Source organism: Pseudophryne corroboree, unplaced genomic scaffold (assembly GCF_028390025.1).
Source record: "Pseudophryne corroboree isolate aPseCor3 unplaced genomic scaffold, aPseCor3.hap2 scaffold_288, whole genome shotgun sequence".
NCBI classification, from domain to species: Eukaryota; Metazoa; Chordata; class Amphibia; order Anura; family Myobatrachidae; genus Pseudophryne; species Pseudophryne corroboree.
The window spans coordinates 186468-209417 of NW_026969545.1; the positions used below are offsets into that span (position 1 = coordinate 186468).

The 22950-nt window shown below is 42.6% G+C and overlaps 2 non-coding genes across 2 annotated transcripts; one reads left to right on the forward strand and one right to left on the reverse strand.

Moving 5' to 3' along the window:
* The first annotated feature begins 16611 nt into the window (after window positions 1–16611).
* TRNAN-AUU (transfer RNA asparagine (anticodon AUU)) lies at window positions 16612–16685 on the forward strand. The gene has a single exon. It is a non-coding gene; the product is annotated as a tRNA-Asn (tRNA).
* Window positions 16686–16953: 268 nt separating this feature from the next.
* Window positions 16954–17027, reverse strand: TRNAN-AUU (transfer RNA asparagine (anticodon AUU)). The gene has a single exon. It is a non-coding gene; the product is annotated as a tRNA-Asn (tRNA).
* Window positions 17028–22950: the final 5923 nt, after the last annotated feature.

Consider the following 22950-nt stretch of genomic DNA (forward strand, 5'->3'; position numbering starts at 1 on the left):
CGGCCCTATCTATAGACGGTACCGCCACTTGTTCTGATAAGCGTGTGAGCGCCTTATCCACCCTAAGGGGTGTTTCCCAACGCGCCCTAACTTCTGGCGGGAAAGGGTATACCGCCCATATTTTCTATCGGGGGGAACCCACGCATCATCACACACTTCATTTAATTTATCTGATTCAGGAAAAACTACGGTAGTTTTTTCACATCCCACATAATACCCTCTTTTGTGGTACTTGTAGTATCAGAAATATGTAACACCTCCTTCATTGCCCTTAACGTGTGGCCCTAATAAGGAATACGTTTGTTTATTCACCGTCGACACTGGATTCAGTGTCCCTGTCTGTGTCTGTGTCGACCGACTAAAGTAAACGGGCGTTTTAAAACCCCTGACGGTGTTTTTGAGACGTCTGGACCGGTACTAATTGTTTGTCGGCCGTCTCATGTCGTCAACCGACCTTGCCGCGTGTTGACATTATCACGTAATTCCCTAAATAAGCCATCCATTCCGGTGTCGACTCCCTAGAGAGTGACATCACCATTACAGGCAATTGCTCCGCCTCCTCACCAACATCGTCCTCATACATGTCGACACACACGTACCGACACACAGCACACACACAGGGAATGCTCTGATAGAGGACAGGACCTACTAGCCCTTTGGAGAGACAGAGGGAGAGTTTGCCAGCACACACCAAAAACGCTATAATTATATAGGGACAACCTTATATAAGTGTTTTCCCTTATAGCATCTTTTTTATATATTTCTAACGCCAAATTAGTGCCCCCCCTCTCTGTTTTAACCCTGTTTCTGTAGTGCAGTGCAGGGGAGAGCCTGGGAGCCTTCCCTCCAGCCTTTCTGTGAGGAAAAATGGCGCTGTGTGCTGAGGAGATAGGCCCCGCCCCTTTTTCGGCGGCCTCGTCTCCCGCTCTTAACGGATTCTGGCAGGGGTTAAATATCTCCATATAGCCCCCGGAGGCTATATGTGAGGTATTTTTAGCCAAAAATAGGTTTTCATTGCCTCCCAGGGCGCCCCCCTTCCAGCGCCCTGCACCCTCAGTGACTGCCGTGTGAAGTGTGCTGAGAGGAAATGGCGCACAGCTGCAGTGCTGTGCGCTACCTTAAGAAGACTGAGGAGTCTTCATGCCGCCGATTCTGGACCTTCTTCTTGTTTCAGCATCTGCAAGGGGGCCGGCGGCGAGGCTCCGGTGACCATCCAGGCTGTACCTGTGATCGTCCCTCTGGAGCTAATGTCCAGTAGCCAAAGAAGCCAATCCATCCTGCACGCAGGTGAGTTCACTTTTTCTCCCCTAAGTCCCTCGTTGCAGTGATCCTGTTGCCAGCAGGACTCACTGTAAAATAAAAAACCTAAGCTAAACTTTTCTAAGCAGCTCTTTAGGAGAGCCACCTAGATTGCACCCTTCTCGGCCGGGCACAAAAATCTAACTGAGGCTTGGAGGAGGGTCATAGGGGGAGGAGCCAGTGCACACCACCTGATCCTAAAGCTTTACTTTTTGTGCCCTGTCTCCTGCGGAGCCGCTATTCCCCATGGTCCTTTCAGGAACCCCAGCATCCACTAGGACGATAGAGAAATAAACATGCAGCACCTGACCCACACATACACGCGCAACACCTGACACACACACATACACGTGCGGCACCTGACACACACACGTACCATCAGACACAATAAAATAAACATGCAGCACCTGACACATGCATATACACGCAGCACCTGACACATGCATATACACGCAGCACCTGACACATGCATATACACGCAGCACCTGACACATGCATATACACGCAGCACCTGACACATACATATACACGCACACCATCAGACACACACATACACGCAGTGCCTTACTCACACACACATAGACACGTGCAGCACCTGAGGCACACACATGTACACGCGCAGCACCTGACGCACACACATGTACACGCGCAGCACCTGACGCACACTCATGTACACACGCAGCACCTGACGCACACTCATGTACACGCGCAGCACCTAATGCACACTCATGTACACGCGCAGCACCTGACGCACACTCATGTACACGCGCAGCACCTGACACAGACATACGTATTCATGCACAGCACCAGACATACACTTGTACACACGCGGAGCACCTGATACTCACACACATATACACCCGCAACACCTGACACACACACACGTGCGGCAGCTGACGCATACACACGCACCATCAGACACACTCATATATACACGCAGCACCTGACACACACATACACACAGGAGCTGACACACACATACACAGGCAGCACCTGACACACACACACATATACACGCGCAGCACCTGACACCACGCACTCACACGTACAAGCAATGCATTTCACGCCTACCTCCAGCCTCAGTTACAGGCTGCTGCCGCCTACCCCCCTCCCTGCATCAGCTGCAAAGGCAGCAAAATATTTTGACCAAAGTCTAAAGGCCCGTACACATTAAACGATGTCGCTCTGTGAGCTACATCGTCTAATGTTTCCCCTCCCGGGCCGGCCGGCGGCCGACTGTACACACTGAGCGATATGACCGCTCATATCGCTCAGTGACGTCACGCCCCCGCCAGCCCTGCATGAAGGTCGTGGACGACAGTCCACATCCTTCCTGCATGCCCTACCGACAGCGAAGATTGTTGCCGACCCGCGGGGCCGCGCATCGTTTGTCGCTGGCTGCATACACACTTAACGATAAAATGAGCGACGTCGCTCATTAAATCGTTAAGTGTGTACGGACCTTAAACAATTTGGTTTGGTTAATAAAATAATTTTGCATAGAACAGTGATGTTATACGAACATTTTCATTAAACATTTAAAAAATCAAATGTTTATTCTTTAAGTGAAATTTTACATTTCTGAATAAAAAAAATAAATTTAAAAAAAGCGATGAAATTCCATAGACAAAAAACCTTACGGTTTCACATGTCCCATTAAGGCTTCTTAGACATGATCGAAATTTTAGAAACCTGTTGTAACTCTTCCACTCAAACTCCAAAAAGCAATGAAATTCCAATCATTAAGGCTGACGCCTTAATGGACGTGTTCCTTGCGCAATACAGATATGGTATGCCATCACAGCCTGTGGGTAAGTGCAGATTCAGCACTCTCACAGAGTGAGATTGCTGTCACTCACACAATGGTGGAGCTGCTAATTCACAGATTTGTGTGCTCATTGGAATACACACATGCAGTCTATGCAACTGAAGGTCTGAGCGGAAGACAAAGCTGCTCAGATGAGGTAAGAGTGTTGTTGATTGGAGGGAGTGTCCGGTGTGGATGGGGGAACAGAAGTGTGTGGATAGAGGGAACACTAAGCAGCACTAATGGGGGGGACAGAGAAACACAGGGGGTAATTCAGACCGCAGCAGCAGCAGCGATTGCAGTCTGAATTAGTTTGTGAGGTGCGCACGTGCAATGGCCGCACTGCGCGTGCGTACCCCAGGAGCCCAGTGAGATGCTATCACCCTGCCTGATTGATAGGCAGAGGTGGTTGCGGGGAAGGAGGGGGGCGTGCAAACAGCATTAGAATGCCATTGGCAGGGCATGGTCTGCACAACGGAGGCGTTTCCGGACCACTGGGGGGTGGGCTGTGGCGGTTATCCCCCTGCCAAGAGCGCAGGATCCACTAAATTTACCTTCAGGATGTCAGCTACATGAATAGGGTAAGAGTGGTGTGGATAGGGGGTAGATTAAGCAGCAAGTATGGGAAGGGAGACAGAGCGGTGCAGATGGGGGAAATGGTGCAGATGGGTTGAAAACACTGGCATGGATGGGTAGAAAACTGGTGCAGATGGGAGAGAAGACAGTGTGCCATGTACTGGAGGAGGCGGAGTGACGTTGAAGAAGGAAACACTGAGCAGCACAGAGAGAAGGAAACGGTGGTACAGACAATGCACAGGTGGGGAAAGACAGATGGTACAGATAAGTTAGTACAGACTAGCACAGATGGGAGAACACAGCAGTAGGGATTGGGGAAGACCGGGCAGCATGGGGGTGTATAGGGGAAGTAAGTGTAGATGCATAGACCGTAGATGGGGTATTATAGTTTAGCAATTAACCAAGATGTTTGAGGGAGCTAAATGTGTATACTAAGTGGGATGGATGTATGGAGTTAGAAGGATGTTGTAACAAGGTGGCTTTGTTGTGTTGACTGAATGGGATGGTTGTGGGCACTGTGTGGGATGGGAGCACCACAAAACTGCTCAGACCTTCAGTTGCATAGACTGCATGTGTGTATTCCAATGAGCACACAAATCTGTGAATTAGCAGCTCCACCATTGTGTGAGTGACAGCAATCTCACTCTGTGAGAGTGCTGAATCTGCACTTACCCACAGGCTGTGATGGCATACCATATCTGTATTGCGCAAGGAACACGTCCATTAAGGCGTCAGCCTTAATGATCGGAATTTCATTGCTTTTTGGAGTTTGAGTGGAAGAGTTACAACAGGCTTCTGAAATTTCGATCATGTCTAAGAAGCCTTAATGGGACATGTGAAACCGTAAGGTTTTTTGTCTATGGAATATATATATATATATATATATATATATATATATATATCACAAATATATATGATTCATACATATATCACACACACATACATGATACATACATGAGAAAGACCTGGGATGGTGATGAGGCCAGGGCCCCCTGCTGATGTTGCGTTGAGGTTCAATCCCACCCAGGGACCTAATTGACCTTGTTATCAGATTTTGGTGATCTTTAAGTAGACAAGTCAAATTTCATACCCCCTGTTATGGTGTATGGTACCTGGCCTTCTCTGATGTAATCAGAGTTAGATTTGATTCAGTGATTTTATAAAAACATCTAGGAAGCACAATTTAGCAGTGGGTTGCAGAGAAAAAGAAATATGCTGGCAAAAAAATCAAATTGCGTGATTAAACAGCTCTTCATTTTCTGGCTTTATTTTTATGCTAACAAATTTGTTCTCTGAAAAGTGTCCACAAAGCCAAGTCTCTGATTAACACCTTTGTAGGGATGGTTTTTCACCTATTACTAAATTAAACTTGCTTCATTGGAAAGGCAGCAAGATGCATCCTCATTTCAATGTCTACTGAAATAATACAGGTTGACACCAGGAAACATTAACGCCACTGCATCTTTGCTGCTTTCTCATGTGGAAGTCTGTTTAATGTGAAAACAAGGTGATATCTAATTAGCACACAGGTAAGGAATTAAGAAAATCTTTATTTAAGGGTGAAGATGTTTCTCACAAAATCGTTGCCCCAATGCATCATTGAAATTCAAGCTGGAAAGATGATTTTAATATATCACTTGTACATTTTGTATTGCTCTTCTGGTGACAATGTAGTTTGTTTTTGTCAATTACCATTTTAATAATAGGGTAAAGAAAATGAAGTGGATTTTTGAAAGAAAACAATACTGTCAATATACTATTAAAACAAATTAAAATGGTAAAAGTTATTGTACTTTAAGTAAAAATAAAAGAGCCAAAATATCAATCCCAGTTTTGGATTACTTTAATTAACAAAAAAAAAATGCATATAGCAGAGGATAGTTTCAATCTGCCTACCTCTGGGTTATGGGCCCAGCATGCTTCCATTGCAGTACTCTGCTGCACATGTAAGTGCAAGAGATCCTGAAGCACTCACTCATCATGGGAAAGTACCAATGTGTTTCTTCGTTGGTTGATGGAAGAAACATCTTACAAAAACTCTCCAGATTATTGACTTTTTAAAGCAGGGCTGGCCAAACCAGTCCTCGAGATCTACTAACAGTTCACATTTTCTAGACTACCTAGCTGGTGCACAGGTGTAGTCATTACTAATTAAGATGTGCTGCATTCATTCCTAACTGACCATTCTACAGATCTCCAGGAGGCCTTGAAAACATGAACTGTTGGAAGATCTCGAGGACCGGTTTGGCCAGCCCTGTTTTAAAGTTTTTCTAGGAAACGTTTTAGATGAATGCTTATTTGCCTTTGTCAGTATGGACTTTTGCAAAGTGTCTCTGTGGCGCAATCAGTTAGTATGTACGGCTATTAACCAAAAGGTTGGTGGTTCAATCCCACCCAGGGACCTAATTGACCTTGTTATCAGATTTTGGTGATCTTTAAGTAGACAAGTCAAAATTTCAAACCCCCTGTTATGGTGTAGGGTACCTGGCCTTCTCTGATGTAATCAGAGTTAAATTTATTCAGTGATTTTATAAAAAACATCTAGGAAGCACAATTTAGCAGTGGGTTGCAGAGAAAAAGAAATATGCTGGCAAAAAAAATCAAATTGCGTGATTAAACAGCTCTTCATTTTCTGGCTTTATTTTTATGCTAACAAATTTGTTCTCTGAAAAGTGTCCACAAAGCCAAGTCTCTGATTAACACCTTTGTAGGGATGGTTTTTCACTTATTACTAAATTAAACTTGCTTCATTGGAAAGGCAGCAAGATGCATCCTCATTTCAATGTCTACTGAAATAATACAGGTTGACACCAGGAAACATTAACGCCACTGCATCCTTGCTGCTTTCTCATGTGGAAGTCTGTTTAATGTGAAAACAAGGTGATATCTAATTAGCACACAGGTAAGAAATTACGAAAATCTTTATTTAAGGGTGAAGATGTTTCTCACAAAATTGTTGCCCCAATGCATCATTGAAATTCAAGCTGGAAAGATGATTTTAATATATCACTTGTACATTTTGTATTGCTCTTCTGGTGACAATGTAGTTTTTTTTTGTCAATTACCCTTTTAATAATAGGGTAAAGAAAATTAAGTGGATTTTTGAAAGAAAACTATACTGTCAATATACTATTAAAACAAATTAAAATGGTAAAAGTTATTGTACTTTAAGTAAAAATAAAAGAGCAAAAATATCAATCCCAGTTTTGATTACTTAAATTAACAAAAAAAAAATAAGATTTTACTTACCGATAAATCTATTTCTCGTAGTCCGTAGTGGATGCTGGGGACTCCGTCAGGACCATGGGGATTAGCGGCTCCGCAGGAGACAGGGCACAAAACTAAAGCTTTAGGATCAGGTGGTGTGTACTGGCTCCTCCCCCTATGACCCTCCTCCAAGCCTCAGTTAGGATACTGTGCCCGGACGAGCGTACACAATAAGGAAGGATATTGAATCCCGGGTAAGACTCATACCAGCCACACCAATCACACCGTATAACTTATGATCTAAACCCAGTTAACAGTATGACAAACGTAGGAGCCTCTGAACAGACGGCTCACAACAATAACAACCCGATTTTTTTGTAACAATAACTATGTACAAGTATTGCAGACAATCCGCACTTGGGATGGGCGCCCAGCATCCACTACGGACTACGAGAAATAGATTTATCGGTAAGTAAAATCTTATTTTCTCTGACGTCCTAAGTGGATGCTGGGGACTCCGTCAGGACCATGGGGATTATACCAAAGCTCCCAAACGGGCGGGAGAGTGCGGATGACTCTGCAGCACCGAGTGAGAGAACTCCAGGTCCTCCTCAGCCAGGGTGTGCCCCTGACCAAGTAGCAGCTCGGCAAAGCTGTAAAGCCGAGACCCCTCGGGCAGTCGCCCAAGATGAGCCCACCTTCCTTGTGGAATGGGCATTTATATATTTTGGCTGTGGCAGTCCTGCCACAGAATGTGCAAGCTGAATTGTACTACACATTCAACTAGCAATCGTCTGCTTAGAAGCAAGAGCACCCAGTTTTTTGGGTGCATACAGGATAACAGCAAGTCAGTTTTCCTGACTCCAGCCGTCCTGGAAATCTATTTTTTCAGGGCCCTGACAACATCTAGCAACTTGGAGTCCTCCAAGTCTCTAGTAGCCGCAGGTACCACAATAAGCTGGTTCAGATGAAACGCTGATACCACCTTAGGGAGAAACTGGGGACGAGTCCGCAGCTCTGCCCTGTCCGAATGGACAATCAGATATGGGCTTTTGTGAGACAAAGCCGCCAATTCTGACACTCGCCTGGCCGAGGCCAGGGCCAACATCATGGTCACTTTCCATGTGAGATATTTCAAATCCACAGATTTGAGCGGTTTAAATCAACGTGATTTGAGGAATCCCAGGACTACGTTGAGATCCCACAGTGCCACTGGAGGCACAAAAGGGGGTTGTATATGCAGTACTCCCTTGTCAAATTTCTGGACTTCAGGAACTGAAGCCAATTCTTTCTGGAAGAAAATCGACAGGGCCGAAATTTGAACCTTAATGGACCCCAATTTGAGGCCCATAGACACTCCTGTTTGCAGGAAATGCAGGAATCGACCGAGTTGAAATTTCTTCGTGGGGCCTTCCTGGCCTCACACCACGCAACATATTTTCGCCACATGTGGTGATAATGTTGTGCGGTCACCTCCTTCCTGGCTTTGACCAGGGTAGGAATGACCTCTTCCGGAATGCCTTTTTTTCCCTTAGGATATGGCGTTCAACCGCCATGCCGTCAAACGCACCCGCGGTAAGTCTTGGAACAGACATGGTACTTGCTGAAGCAAGTCCCTTCTTATCGGCAGAGGCCCTGAGTCCTCTGTGAGCATCTCATGAAGTTCCGGGTACCAAGTCCTTCTTGGCCCATCCGGAGCCACGAGTATAGTTCTTACTCCTGTACGTCTTATAATTCTCAGTACCTTTGGTATGAGAAGCAGAGGAGGGAACACATACACCGACTGGTACACCCATGGTGTTACCAGAACGTCCACAGCTATTGCCTGAGGGTCTCTTGACCTGGCGCAATACCTGTCCAGTTTTTTGTTCAGGCGGGACGCCATCATGTCCACCTTTGGTCTTTCCCAACGGTGCACAATCATGTGGAAAAAACTTCTCGATGAAGTCCCCACTCTCCCGGGTGGAGGTCGTGCTGAGGAAGTCTGCTTCCCAGTTGTCCACTCCCGGAATGAAAACTGCTGACAGTGCTATCACATGATTTTCCGCCCAGCGAAGAATCCTTGCAGTTTCTGCCATTGTCCTCCTGCTTCTTGTGCCGCCCTGTCTGTTTACGTGGGCGACTGCCGTGATGTTGTCCCTCTGGATCAATACCGGCTGACCTTGAAGCAGAGGTCTTGCTAAGCTTAGAGCATTGTAAATTGCTCTTAGCTCCAGTATATTTATGCGGAGAGAAGTCCCCAGACTTGATCACACTCCCTGGAAATTTTTTCCCTGTGTGACTGCTCCCCAGCCTTTCAAGCTGGAATCCGTGGTCACCAGGACCCAGTCCTGAATGCATAACTGTGGCACTTTAGTAGATGAGCACTCTGCAGCCACCACAGAAGAGACACCCTTGTCCTTGGAGACAGGGTTATCCGCTGATGCATCTGAAGATGCGATCCGGACCATTTGTCCAGCAGATCCCACTGAAAAGTTCTTGCGTGAAATCTGCCGAATGGAATCGCTTCGTAAGAAGCCACCATTTTTCCCAGGACCCTTGTGCAATGATGCACTGACACTTTTCCTGGTTTTTGGAGGTTCCTGACTAGCTCGGATAACTCCCTGGCTTTCTCCTCTGGGAGAAACACCTTTTTCTGGACTGTGTCCAGAATCATCCCTAGGGACAGCAGACGTGTAGTCGGAGACAGCTGCGATTTTGGAATATTTAGAATCCACCTGTGCTGTCGTAGAACTACTTGAGATAGTGCTACTCAGACCTCCAACTGTTCTCTGGACCTTGCCCTTATCAGGAGATCGTCCAAGTAAGGGATAATTAAGACGCCTTTTCTTTGAAGAAGAATCATCATTTCGGCCATTACCTTGGTAAAGACCCGGGGTGCCGTGGACAATCCAAACGGCAGCGTCTGAAACTGATAGTGACAGTTTTGTACCACGAACCTGAGGTACCCTTTGTGAGAAGGGCAAATTTGGACATGGAGGTAAGCATCCTTGATGTCCAGGGACACCATATAGTCCCCTTCTTCCTGGTTCGCTATCACTGCTCTGAGTGACTCCATTTAGAATAGGTCTCACCGAGCCATCTGGCTTCAGTACCACAATATAGTGTGGAATAATACCCCTTTACTTGTTGTAGGAGGGGTACTTTGATTATCACCTGCTGGAAATACAGCTTGTGAATTGTTTCCAATACTGCCTCCCTGTCGGAGGTAGACGTTGGTAAAGCAAACTTCAGGAACCTGCGAGGGGGAGACGTCTCGAATTTCCAATCTGTACCCCTGGGATACTACTTGTAGGATCCAGGGGTCCACTTGCGAGTGAGCCCACTGCGTGCTGAAACTCTTGAGACGACCCCCCACCGCACCTGTTTGTACGGCCCCAGCGTCATGCTGAGGACTTGGCAGAAGCGGTGGAAGGCTTCTGTTCCTGGGAATGGGCTGCCTGCTGCAGTCTTCTTCCCTTACCTCTATCCCTGGGCAGATATTATGGGGACGAAAGGACTGAGGCTGAAAAGACTGTCTTTTTCTGCTGAGATGTGACTTGGGGTAAAAAAGGTGGATTTTCCAGCTGTTGCCGTGGCCACCAGGTCCGATGGACCGACCCCAAATAACTCCTCCCCTTTATACGGCAATACTTCCATGTGCCGTTTGGAATCTGCATCACCTGACCACTGTCGTGTCCATAAACATCGTCTGGCAGATATGGACATCGCACTTACTCTTGATGCCAGAGTTTCGCATATATAGAAATGCATCTTTTAAATGCTCTATAGTCAATAAAATACTGTCCCTGTCAAGGGTATCAATATTTCCAGTCAGGGAATCCGACCAAGCCACCCCAGCGCTGCCCATCCAGGCTGAGGCGATCGCTGGTCGCAGTATAACACCAGTATGTGTGTATATACTTTTTAGGATATTTTCCAACCTCCTATCAGTTGGCTCCTTGAGGGCGTCCGTATCTGGAGACGGTAACGCCACTTTTTTTTATAAGTGTGTGAGCGCTTTATCCACCCTAAGGTGTGTTTCCCAACGCGCCATAACTTCTGGCGGGAAAGGGTATACCGCCAATAATTTACTATCGGGGGAAACCCACGCATCATCACACACTTCATTTAATTTATCTGATTCAGGAAAAACCACATGTAGTTTTTTCACACTCCACATAATACCCTTTTTTGTGGTACTTGTAGTATCAGAAATATGTAACATCTCCTTCATTGCCCTTAACAAGTAACGTGTGGCCCTAAAGGAAAATACGTTTGTTTCTTCACCGTCGACACTGGAGTCAGTGTCCGTGTCTGTGTCGACCGACTGAGGTAAAAGGACGTTTTAACGCCCCTGACGGTGTTTTAGACGCCTGGACAGGTACTAATTGGTTTGCCGGCCGTCTCATGTCGTCAACCGACCTTGCAGCGTGTTGACATTATCACGTAATTCCTTAAATAAGCCATCCATTCCGGTGTCGACTCCCTAGAGAGTGACATCACCATTACCGGCAATTGCTCCGCCTCCTCACCAACATCGTCCTCATACATGTCGACACACAAGTACCGACACACAGCACACACACAGGGAATGCTCTGATAGAGGACAGGACCCCACTAGCCCTTTGGGGAGACAGAGGGAGAGTTTGCCAGCACACACCAAAAACGCTATATTATACAGGGACAACCTTTATATAAGTGTTTTTCCCTTATAGCATTTTAATATATATATACATATCGCCAAATAAGTGCCCCCCCTCTCTGTTTTAACCCTGTTTCAGTAGTGCAGTGCAGGGGAGAGCCTGGGAGCCTTCCCACCAGCCTTTCTGTGAGGGAAAATGGCGCTGTGTGCTGAGGAGAATAGGCCCCGCCCCTTTTCGGCGGGCTTCTTCTCCCGTTTTTCTGAGACCTGGCAGGGGTTAAATACATCCATATAGCCTCCAGGGGCTATATGTGATGTATTTTTAGCCAGAATAAGGTATTATACATTGCTGCCCAGGGCGCCCCCAGCAACGCCCTGCACCCTCCGTGACCGTTGGTGTGAAGTGTGTGACAACAATGGCGCACAGCTGCAGTGCTGTGCGCTACCTTCATGAAGACTGAAAAGCCTTCTGCCGCCGGTTTCTGGACCTTCAATCTTCAGCATCTGCAAGGGGGGTCGGCGGCGCGGCTCCGGGACGAACCCCAGGGTGAGACCTGTGTTCCGACTCCCTCTGGAGCTAATGGTGTCCAGTAGCCTAAGAAGCCAATCCATCCTGCACGCAGGTGAGTTGAACTTCTCTCCCCTAAGTCCCTCGATGCAGTGAGCCTGTTGCCAGCAGGACTCACTGAAAATAAGAAACCTAAAAACTTTTTCTAAGCAGCTCCTTAAGAGAGCCACCTAGATTGCACCCTGCTCGGACGGGCACAAAAACCTAACTGAGGCTTGGAGGAGGGTCATAGGGGGAGGAGCCAGTACACACCACCTGATCCTAAAGCTTTAGTTTTGTGCCCTGTCTCCTGCGGAGCCGCTAATCCCCATGGTCCTGACGGAGTCCCCAGCATCCACTTAGGACGTCAGAGAAAATGCATATAGCAAAGGATAGTTTCAAACTGCCTACCTCTGGGTTATGGGTCCAGCATGCTTCCATTGCAGTACTCTGCTGCACATGTAAGTGCAAGAGATCCTGAAGCACTCACTCATCATGGGAAAGTACCAATGTGTTTATTCATTGGTTGATGGAAGAAACATCTTACAAAAACTCTCCAGATTATTGACTTTTTAAAGCAGGGCTGGCCAAACCAGTCCTCGAGATCTACTAACAGTTCACATTTTCTAGACTACCTAGCTGGTGCACAGGTGTAGTCATTACTAATTAAGATGTGCTGCATTCATTCCTAACTGACCATTCTACAGATCTCCAGGAGGCCTTGAAAACATGAACTGTTGGAAGATCTCGAGGACCGGTTTGGCCAGCCCTGTTTTAAAGTTTTTCTAGGAAACGTTTTAGATGAATGCTTATTAGCCTTTGTCAGTATGGACTTTTGCAAAGTGTCTCTGTGGCGCAATCAGTTATTTTGTACGGCTATTAACCAAAAGGTTGGTGGTTCAATCCCACCCAGGGACCTAATTGACCTTGTTATCAGATTTTGGTGATCTTTAAGTAGACAAGTCAAAATTTCAAACCCCCTGTTATGGTGTAGGGTACCTGGCCTTCTCTGATGTAATCAGAGTTAGATTTGATTCAGTGATTTTATAAAAAACAGCTAGGAAGCACAATTTAGCAGTGGGTTGCAGAGAAAAAAAATATGCTGGCAGAAAAATCCAATTGAGTGATTAAACAGCTCTTCATTTTCTGGCTTTATTTTTATGCTAACAAATTTGTTCTCTGAAAAGTGTCCACAAAGCCAAGTCTCTGATTAACACCTTTGTAAGGATGGTTTTTCACCTATTACTAAATTAAACTTGCTTCATTGGAAAGGCAGCAAGATGCATCCTCATTTCAATGTCTACTGAAATAATACAAGTTGACACCAGGAAACATTAACGCCACTGCATCCTTGCTGCTTTCTCATGTGGAAGTCTGTTTAATGTGAAAACAAGGTGATATCTAATTAGCACACAGGTAAGGAATTAAGAAAATCTTTATTTAAGGGTGAAGATGTTTCTCACAAAATCGTTGCCCCAATGCATCATTGAAATTCAAGCTGGAAAGATGATTTTAATATATCACTTGTACATTTTGTATTGCTCTTCTGGTGACAATGTAGTTTGTTTTTGTCAATTACCATTTTAATAATAGGGTAAAGAAAATGAAGTGGATTTTTGAAAGAAAACAATACTGTCAATATACTATTAAAACAAATTAAAATGGTAAAAGTTATTGTACTTTAAGTAAAAATAAAAGAGACAAAATATCAATCCCAGTTTTGGATTACTTTAATTAACAAAAAAAAAAAATGCATATAGCAAAGGATAGTTTCAATCTGCCTACCTCTGGGTTATGGGCCCAGCATGCTTCCATTGCAGTACTCTGCTGCACATGTAAGTTCAAGAGATCCTGAAGCACTCACTCATCATGGGAAAGTACCAATGTGTTTCTTCGTTGGTTGATGGAAGAAACATCTTACAAAAACTCTCCAGATTATTGACTTTTTAAAGCAGGGCTGGCCAAACCAGTCCTCGAGATCTACTAACAGTTCACATTTTCTAGACTACCTAGCTGGTGCACAGGTGTAGTCATTACTAATTAAGATGTGCTGCATTCATTCCTAACTGACCATTCTACAGATCTCCAGGAGGCCTGGAAAACATGAACTGTTGGAAGATCTCGAGGACCGGTTTGGCCAGCCCTGTTTTAAAGTTTTTCTAGGAAACGTTTTAGATGAATGCTTATTAGCCTTTGTCAGTATGGACTTTTGCAAAGTGTCTCTGTGGCGCAATCAGTTAGTATGTACGGCTATTAACCAAAAGGTTGGTGGTTCAATCCCACCCAGGGACGTAATTGACCTTGTGATCAGATTTTGGTGATATTTAAGTAGACAAGTCAAAATTTCAAACCCCCTCTTATTGTGTAGGGTACCTGGCCTTCTCTGATGTAATCAGAGTTAGATTTGATTCAGTGATTTTATAAAAAACAGCTAGGAAGCACAATTTAGCAGTGGGTTGCAGAGAAAAAAAATATGCTGGCAGAAAAATCCAATTGAGTGATTAAACAGCTCTTCATTTTCTGGCTTTATTTTTATGCTAACAAATTTGTTCTCTGAAAAGTGTCCACAAAGCCAAGTCTCTGATTAACACCTTTGTAAGGATGGTTTTTCACCTATTACTAAATTAAACTTGCTTCATTGGAAAGGCAGCAAGATGCATCCTCATTTCAATGTCTACTGAAATAATACAGGTTGACACCAGGAAACATTAACGCCACTGCATCCTTGCTGCTTTCTCATGTGGAAGTCTGTTTAATGTGAAAACAAGGTGATATCTAATTAGCACACAGGTAAGGAATTACGAAAATCTTTATTTAAGGGTGAAGATGTTTCTCACAAAATTGTTGCCCCAATGCATCATTGAAATTCAAGCTGGAAAGATGATTTTAATATATCACTTGTACATTTTGTATTGCTCTTCTGGTGACAATGTAGTTTTTTTGTCAATTACCATTTTAATAACAGGGTAAAGAAAATTAAGTGGATTTTTGAAAGAAAACCATACTGTCAATATACTATTAAAACAAATTAAAATGGTAAAAGTTATTGTACTTTAAGTAAAAATAAAAGAGCAAAAATATCAATCCCAGTTTTGATTACTTAAATTAACAAAAAAAAATGCATATAGCAAAGGATAGTTTCAATCTGCCTACCTCTGGGTTATGGGTCCAGCATGCTTCCATTGCAGTACTCTGCTGCACATGTAAGTGCAAGAGATCCTGAAGCACTCACTCATCATGGGAAAGTACCAATGTGTTTATTCGTTGGTTGATGGAAGAAACATCTTACAAAAACTCTCCAGATTATTGATTTTTTAATGTTTTTCTAGGAAACGTTTTAGATGAATGCTTATTAGCATTTGTCAGTATGTACTTTTGCAAAGTGTCTCTGTGGCGCAATCAGTTAGTGTGTACGGCTATTAATCAAAAGGTTGGTGGTTCAATCCCACCCAGGGACGTAATTGACCTTGTTTTCAGATTTTGGTGATCTTTAAGTAGACAAGTCAAATTTCATACCCCCTGTTATGGTGTAGGGTACCTGGCCTTCTCTGATGTAATCAGAGTTAGATTTGATTCAGTGATTTTATAAAAACATCTAGGAAGCACAATTTAGCAGTGGGTTGCAGAGAAAAAGAAATATGCTGGCAATAAAATCAAATTGCGTGATTAAACAGCTCTTCATTTTCTGGCTTTATTTTTATGCTAACAAATTTGTTCTCTGAAAAGTGTCCACAAAGCCAAGTCTCTGATTAACACCTTTGTAGGGATGGTTTTTCACCTATTACTAAATTAAACTTGCTTCATTGGAAAGGCAGCAAGATGTATCCTCATTTCAATGTCTACTGAAATAATACAGGTTGACACCAGGAAACATTAACGCCACTGCATCCTTGCTGCTTTCTCATGTGGAAGTCTGTTTAATGTGAAAACAAGGTGATATCTAATTAGCACACAGGTAAGGAATTAAGAAAATCTTTATTTAAGGGTGAAGATGTTTCTCACAAAATCGTTGCCCCAATGCATCATTGAAATTCAAGCTGGAAAGATGATTTTAACATATCACTTGTACATTTTGTATTGCTCTTCTGGTGACAATGTAGTTTGTTTTTGTCAATTACCATTTTAATAATAGGTTAAAGAAAATGAAGTGGATTTTTGAAAGAAAACAATACTGTCAATATACTATTAAAACAAACTAAAATGGTAAAAGTTATTGTACTTTAAGTAAAAATAAAAGAGACAAAATATCAATCCCAGTTTTGGATTACTTTAATTAACCAAAAAAATGCATATAGCAAAGGATAGTTTCAATCTGCCTACCTCTGGGTTATGGGCCCAGCATGCTTCCATTGCAGTACTCTGCTGCACATGTAAGTGCAAGAGATCCTGAAGCACTCACTCATCATGGGAAAGTACCAATGTGTTTCTTCGTTGGTTGATGGAAGAAACATCTTACAAAAACTCTCCAGATTATTGACTTTTTAAAGTTTTTCTAGGAAACGTTTTAGATGAATGCTTATTAGCCTTTGTCAGTATGGACTTTTGCAAAGTGTCTCTGTGGCGCAATCGGTTAGTGTGTTTGGCTATTAATCAAAAGGTTGGTGGTTCAATCCCACCCAGGGACGTAATTAAGAACAAATTTGTTAGCATAAAAATAAAGCCAGAAAATGAAGAGCTGTTTAATCACGCAATTTGATTTTTTTGCAAGCATATTTCTTTTTCTCTGCAACCCACTGCTAAATTGTGCTTCCTAGCTGTTTTTTATAAAATCACTGAATCAAATCTAACTCTGATTACATCAGAGAAGGCCATGTACCCTACACCATAAGAGGAGGTTTGAAATTTTGACTTGTCTACTTAAATATCACCAAAATCTGATCACAAGGTTAATTACGTCCCTGGGTGGGATTGAACCACCAACCTTTTGGTTAATAGCCAAACACACTAACCGATTGCGCCACAGAGACACTTTGCAAAAAGTACATACTGACAAAGGCTAATAAGCATACATCTAGAACGTTTCCTAGAAAAACATTAAAAAATCAATAATCTGGAGAGTTTTTGTAAGATGTTTCTTCCATCAACCAACGAATAAACACATTGGTACTTTCCCATGATGAGTGAGTGCTTCAGGATCTCTTGCACTTACATGTGCAGCAGAGTACTGCAATGGAAGCATGCTGGACCCATAACCCAGAGGTAGGCAGATTGAAACTATCCTTTGCTATATGCATTTTTTTTGTTAATTTAAGTAATCAAAACTGGGATTGATATTTTTGCTCTTTTATTTTTACTTAAAGTACAATAACTTTTACCATTTTAATTTGTTTTAATAGTATATTGACAGTATAGTTTTCTTTCAAAAATCCACTTAATTTTCTTTACCCTGTTATTAAAATGGTAATTGACAAAAAAACTACATTGTCACCAGAAGAGCAATACAAAATGTACAAGTGATATATTAAAATCATCTTTCCAGCTTGAATTTCAATGATGCTAGGGGCAACAATTTTGTGAGAAACATCTTCACCCTTAAATAAAGATTTTCTTAATTCCTTACCTGTGTGCTAATTAGATATCACCTTGTTTTCACATTAAACAGACTTCCACATGAGAAAGCAGCAAGGATGCAGTGGCGTTAATGTTTCCTGGTGTCAACCTGTATTATTTCAGTAGACATTGAAATGAGGATGCATCTTGCTGCCTTTCCAATGAAGCAAGTTTAATTTAGTAATAGGTGAAAAACCATCCTTACAAAGGTGTTAATCAGAGACTTGGCTTTGTGGACACTTTTCAGAGAACAAATTTATTAGCATAAAAATAAAGCCAGAAAATGAAGAGCTGTTTAATCTCTCAATTGGATTTTTCTGCCAGCATATTTTTTTTCTCTGCAACCCACTGCTAAATTGTGCTTCCTAGCTGTTTTTTATAAAATCACTGAATCAAATCTAACTCTGATTACATCAGAGAAGGCCAGGTACCCTACACAATAAGAGGGGGTTTGAAATTTTGACTTGTCTACTTAAATATCACCAAAATCTGATCACAAGGTCAATTACGTCCCTGGGTGGGATTGAACCACCAACCTTTTGGTTAATAGCCGTACATACTAACTGATTGCGCCACAGAGACACTTTGCAAAAGTCCATACTGACAAAGTCTAATAAGCATTCATCTAAAACGTTTCCTAGAAAAACTTAAAAACAGGGCTGGCCAAACCGGTCCTCGAGATCTTCCAACAGTTCATGTTTTCCAGGCCTCCTGGAGATCTGTAGAATGGTCAGTTAGGAATGAATGCAGCACATCTTAATTAGTAATGACTACACCTGTGCACCAGCTAGGTAGTCTAGAAAATGTGAACTGTTAGTAGATCTCGAGGACTGGTTTGGCCAGCCCTGCTTTAAAAAGTCAATAATCTGGAGAGTTTTTGTAAGATGTTTCTTCCATCAACCAACGAAGAAACACATTGGTACTTTCCCATGATGAGTGAGTGCTTCAGGATCTCTTGAACTTACATGTGCAGCAGAGTACTGCAATGGAAGCATGCTGGGCCCATAACCCAGAGGTAGGCAGATTGAAACTATCCTCTGCTATATGCATTTTTTTTTTGTTAATTAAAGTAATCCAAAACTGGGATTGATATTTTGTCTCTTTTATTTTTACTTAAAGTACAATAACTTTTACCATTTTAATTTGTTTTAATAGTATATTGACAGTATTGTTTTCTTTCAAAAATCCACTTCATTTTCTTTACCCTATTATTAAAATGGTAATTGACAAAAACAAACTACATTGTCACCAGAAGAGCAATACAAAATGTACAAGTGATATATTAAAATCATCTTTCCAGCTTGAATTTCAATGATGCATTGGGTCAACAATTTTGTGAGAAACATCTTCACCCTTAAATAAAGATTTTCTTAATTCCTTACCTGTGTGCTAATTAGATATCACCTTGTTTTCACATTAAACAGACTTCCACATGAGAAAGCAGCAAGGATGCAGTGGCGTTAATGTTTCCTGGTGTCAACTTGTATTATTTCAGTAGACATTGAAATGAGGATGCATCTTGCTGCCTTTCAAATGAAGCAAGTTTAATTTAGTAATAGGTGAAAAACCATCCTTACAAAAGGTGTTAATCAGAGACTTGGCTTTGTGGACACTTTTCAGAGAACAAATTTGTTAGCATAAAAATAAAGCCAGAAAATGAAGAGCTGTTTAATCACTCGATTGGATTTTTCTGCCAGCATATTTTTTTTCTCTGCAACCCACTGCTAAATTGTGCTTCCTAGCTGTTTTTTATAAAATCACTGAATCAAATCTAACTCTGATTACATCAGAGAAGGCCAGGTACCCTACACCATAACAGGGGGTTTGAAATTTTGACTTGTCTACTTAAAGATCACCAAAATCTGATAACAAGGTCAATTAGGTCCCTGGGTGGGATTGAACCACCAACCTTTTGGTTAATAGCCGTACATACTAACTGATTGCGCCACAGAGACACTTTGCAAAAGTCCATACTGACAAAAGCTAATAAGCATTCATCTAAAACGTTTCCTAGAAAAACTTTAAAACAGGGCTGGCCAAACCGGTCCTCGAGATCTTCCAACAGTTCATGTTTTCAAGGCCTCCTGGAGATCTGTAGAATGGTCAGTTAGGAATGAATGCAGCACATCTTAATTAGTAATGACTACACCTGTGCACCAGCTAGGTAGTCTAGAAAATGTGAACTGTTAGTAGATCTCGAGGACTGGTTTGGCCAGCCCTGCTTTAAAAAGTCAATAATCTGGAGAGTTTTTGGAAGATGTTTCTTCCATCAACCAATGAATAAACACATTGGTACTTTCCCATGATGAGTGAGTGCTTCAGGATCTCTTGCACTTACATGTGCAGCAGAGTACTGCAATGGAAGCATGCTGGACCCATAACCCAGAGGTAGGCAGTTTGAAACTATCCTTTGCTATATGCATTTTTTTTTGTTAATTTAAGTAATCAAAACTGGGATTGATATTTTTGCTCTTTTATTTTTACTTAAAGTACAATAACTTTTACCATTTTAATTTGTTTTAATAGTATATTGACAGTATAGTTTTCTTTCAAAAATCCACTTAATTTTCTTTACCCTATTATTAAAATGGTAATTGACAAAAAAAACTACATTGTCACCAGAAGAGCAATACAAAATGTACAAGTGATATATTAAAATCATCTTTCCAGCTTGAATTTCAATGATGCATTGGGGCAACGATTTTGTGAGAAACATCTTCACCCTTAAATAAAGATTTTCGTAATTTCTTACCTGTGTGCTAATTAGATATCACCTTGTTTTCACATTAAACAGACTTCCACATGAGAAAGCAGCAAGGATGCAGTGGCGTTAATGTTTCCTGGTGTCAACCTGTATTATTTCAGTAGACATTGAAATGAGGATGCATCTTGCTGCCTTTCCAATGAAGCAAGTTTAATTTAGTAATAAGTGAAAAACCATCCCTACAAAGGTGTTAATCAGAGACTTGGCTTTGTGGACACTTTTCAGAGAACAAATTTGTTAGCATAAAAATAAAGCCAGAAAATGAAGAGCTGTTTAATCACGCAATTTGATTTTTTTGCCAGCATATTTCTTTTTCTCTGCAACCCACTGCTAAATTGTGCTTCCTAGATGTTTTTTATAAAATCACTGAATCAAATCTAACTCTGATTACATCAGAGAAGGCCAGGTACCCTACACCATAACAGGGGGTTTGAAATTTTGACTTGTCTACTTAAAGATCACCAAAATCTGATAACAAGGTCAATTAGGTCCCTGGGTGGGATTGAACCTCAACGCAACATCAGCAGGGGGCCCTGGCCTCATCACCATCCCAGGTCTTTCTCATGTATGTATCATGTATGTGTGTGTGATATATGTATGAATCATATATGTTTGTGATAGATAGATATATATATATATATATATATATATATATATTCCATAGACAAAAAACCTTACGGTTTCACATGTCCCATTAAGGCTTCTTAGACATGATCGAAATTTCAGAAGCCTGTTGTAACTCTTCCACTCAAACTCCAAAAAGCAATGAAATTCCGATCATTAAGGCTGACGCCTTAATGGACGTGTTCCTTGCGCAATACAGATATGGTATGCCATCACAGCCTGTGGGTAAGTGCAGATTCAGCACTCTCACAGAGTGAGATTGTTGTCACTCACACAATGGTGGAGCTGCTAATTCACAGATTTGTGTGCTCATTGGAATACACACATGCAGTCTATGCAACTGAAGGTCTGAGCAGTTTTGTTGTGCTCCCATCCCACACAGTGCCCACAACCATCCCATTCAGTCAACACAACAAAGCCACCTTGTTACAACATCCTTCTAACTCCATACATCCATCTCACTTAGTATACACATTTAGCTCCCTCAAACATCTTGGTTAATTGCTAAACTATAATACCCCATCTACGGTCTATGCATCTACACTTACTTCCCCTATACACCCCCATGCTGCCCGGTCTTCCCCAATCCCTACTGCTGTGTTCTCCCATCTGTGCTAGTCTGTACTAACTTATCTGTACCATCTGTCTTTCCCCACCTGTGCATTGTCTGTACCACCGTTTCCTTCTCTCTGTGCTGCTCAGTGTTTCCTTCTTCAACGTCACTCCGCCTCCTCCAGTACATGGCACACTGTCTTCTCTCCCATCTGCACCAGTTTTCTACCCATCCATGCCAGTGTTTTCAACCCATCTGCACCATTTCCCCCATCTGCACCGCTCTGTCTCCCTTCCCATACTTGCTGCTTAATCTACCCCCTATCCACACCACTCTTACCCTATTCATGTAGCTGACATCCTGAAGGTAAATTTAGTGGATCCTGCGCTCTTGGCAAGGGGATAACCGCCACAGCCCACCCCCCAGTGGTCCGGAAACGCCTCCGTTGTGCAGACCATGCCCTGCCAATGGCATTCTAACGCTGTTTGCACGCCCCCCTCCTTCCCCGCAACCACCTCTGCCTATCAATCAGGCAGGGTGATAGCATCTCACTGGGCTCCTGGGGTACGCACGCGCAGTGCGGCCATTGCACGTGCGCACCTCACAAACTAATTCAGACTGCAATCGCTGCTGCTGCTGCGGTCTGAATTACCCCGTGTTTCTCTGTCCCCCCCATTAGTGCTGCTTAGTGTTCCCTCTATCCACACACTTCTGTTCCCCCATCCACACCGCTCTCCTCCCTCCAATCAACAACACTCTTACCTCATCTGAGCAGCTTTGTCTTCCGCTCAGACCTTCAGTTGCATAGACTGCATGTGTGTATTCCAATGAGCACACAAATCTGTGAATTAGCAGCTCCACCATTGTGTGAGTGACAGCAATCTCACTCTGTGAGAGTGCTGAATCTGCACTTACCCACAGGCTGTGATGGCATACCATATCTGTATTGCGCAAGGAACACATCCATTAAGGCGTCAGCCTTAATGATTGGAATTTCATTGCTTTTTGGAGTTTGAGTGGAAGAGTTACAACAGGTTTCTGAAATTTCGATCATGTCTAAGAAGCCTTAATGGGACATGTGAAACCGTAAGGTTTTTTGTCTATGGAATTTCATCGCTTTTTTTAAATTTATATTTTTTATTCAGAAATGTAAAATTTCACTGTAAGAATAAACATTTGATTTTTTAAATGTTTAATGAAAATGTTCGTATAACATCACTGTTCTGTGCAAAATTATTTTATTAACCAAACCAAATTGTTTAAGGTCCGTACACACTTAACGATTTAATGAGCGACGTCGCTCATTTTATCGTTAAGTGTGTATGCAGCCAGCGACAAACGATGCGCGGCCCCGCGGGTCGGCAACAATCTTCGCTGTCGGTAGGGCATGCAGGAAGGA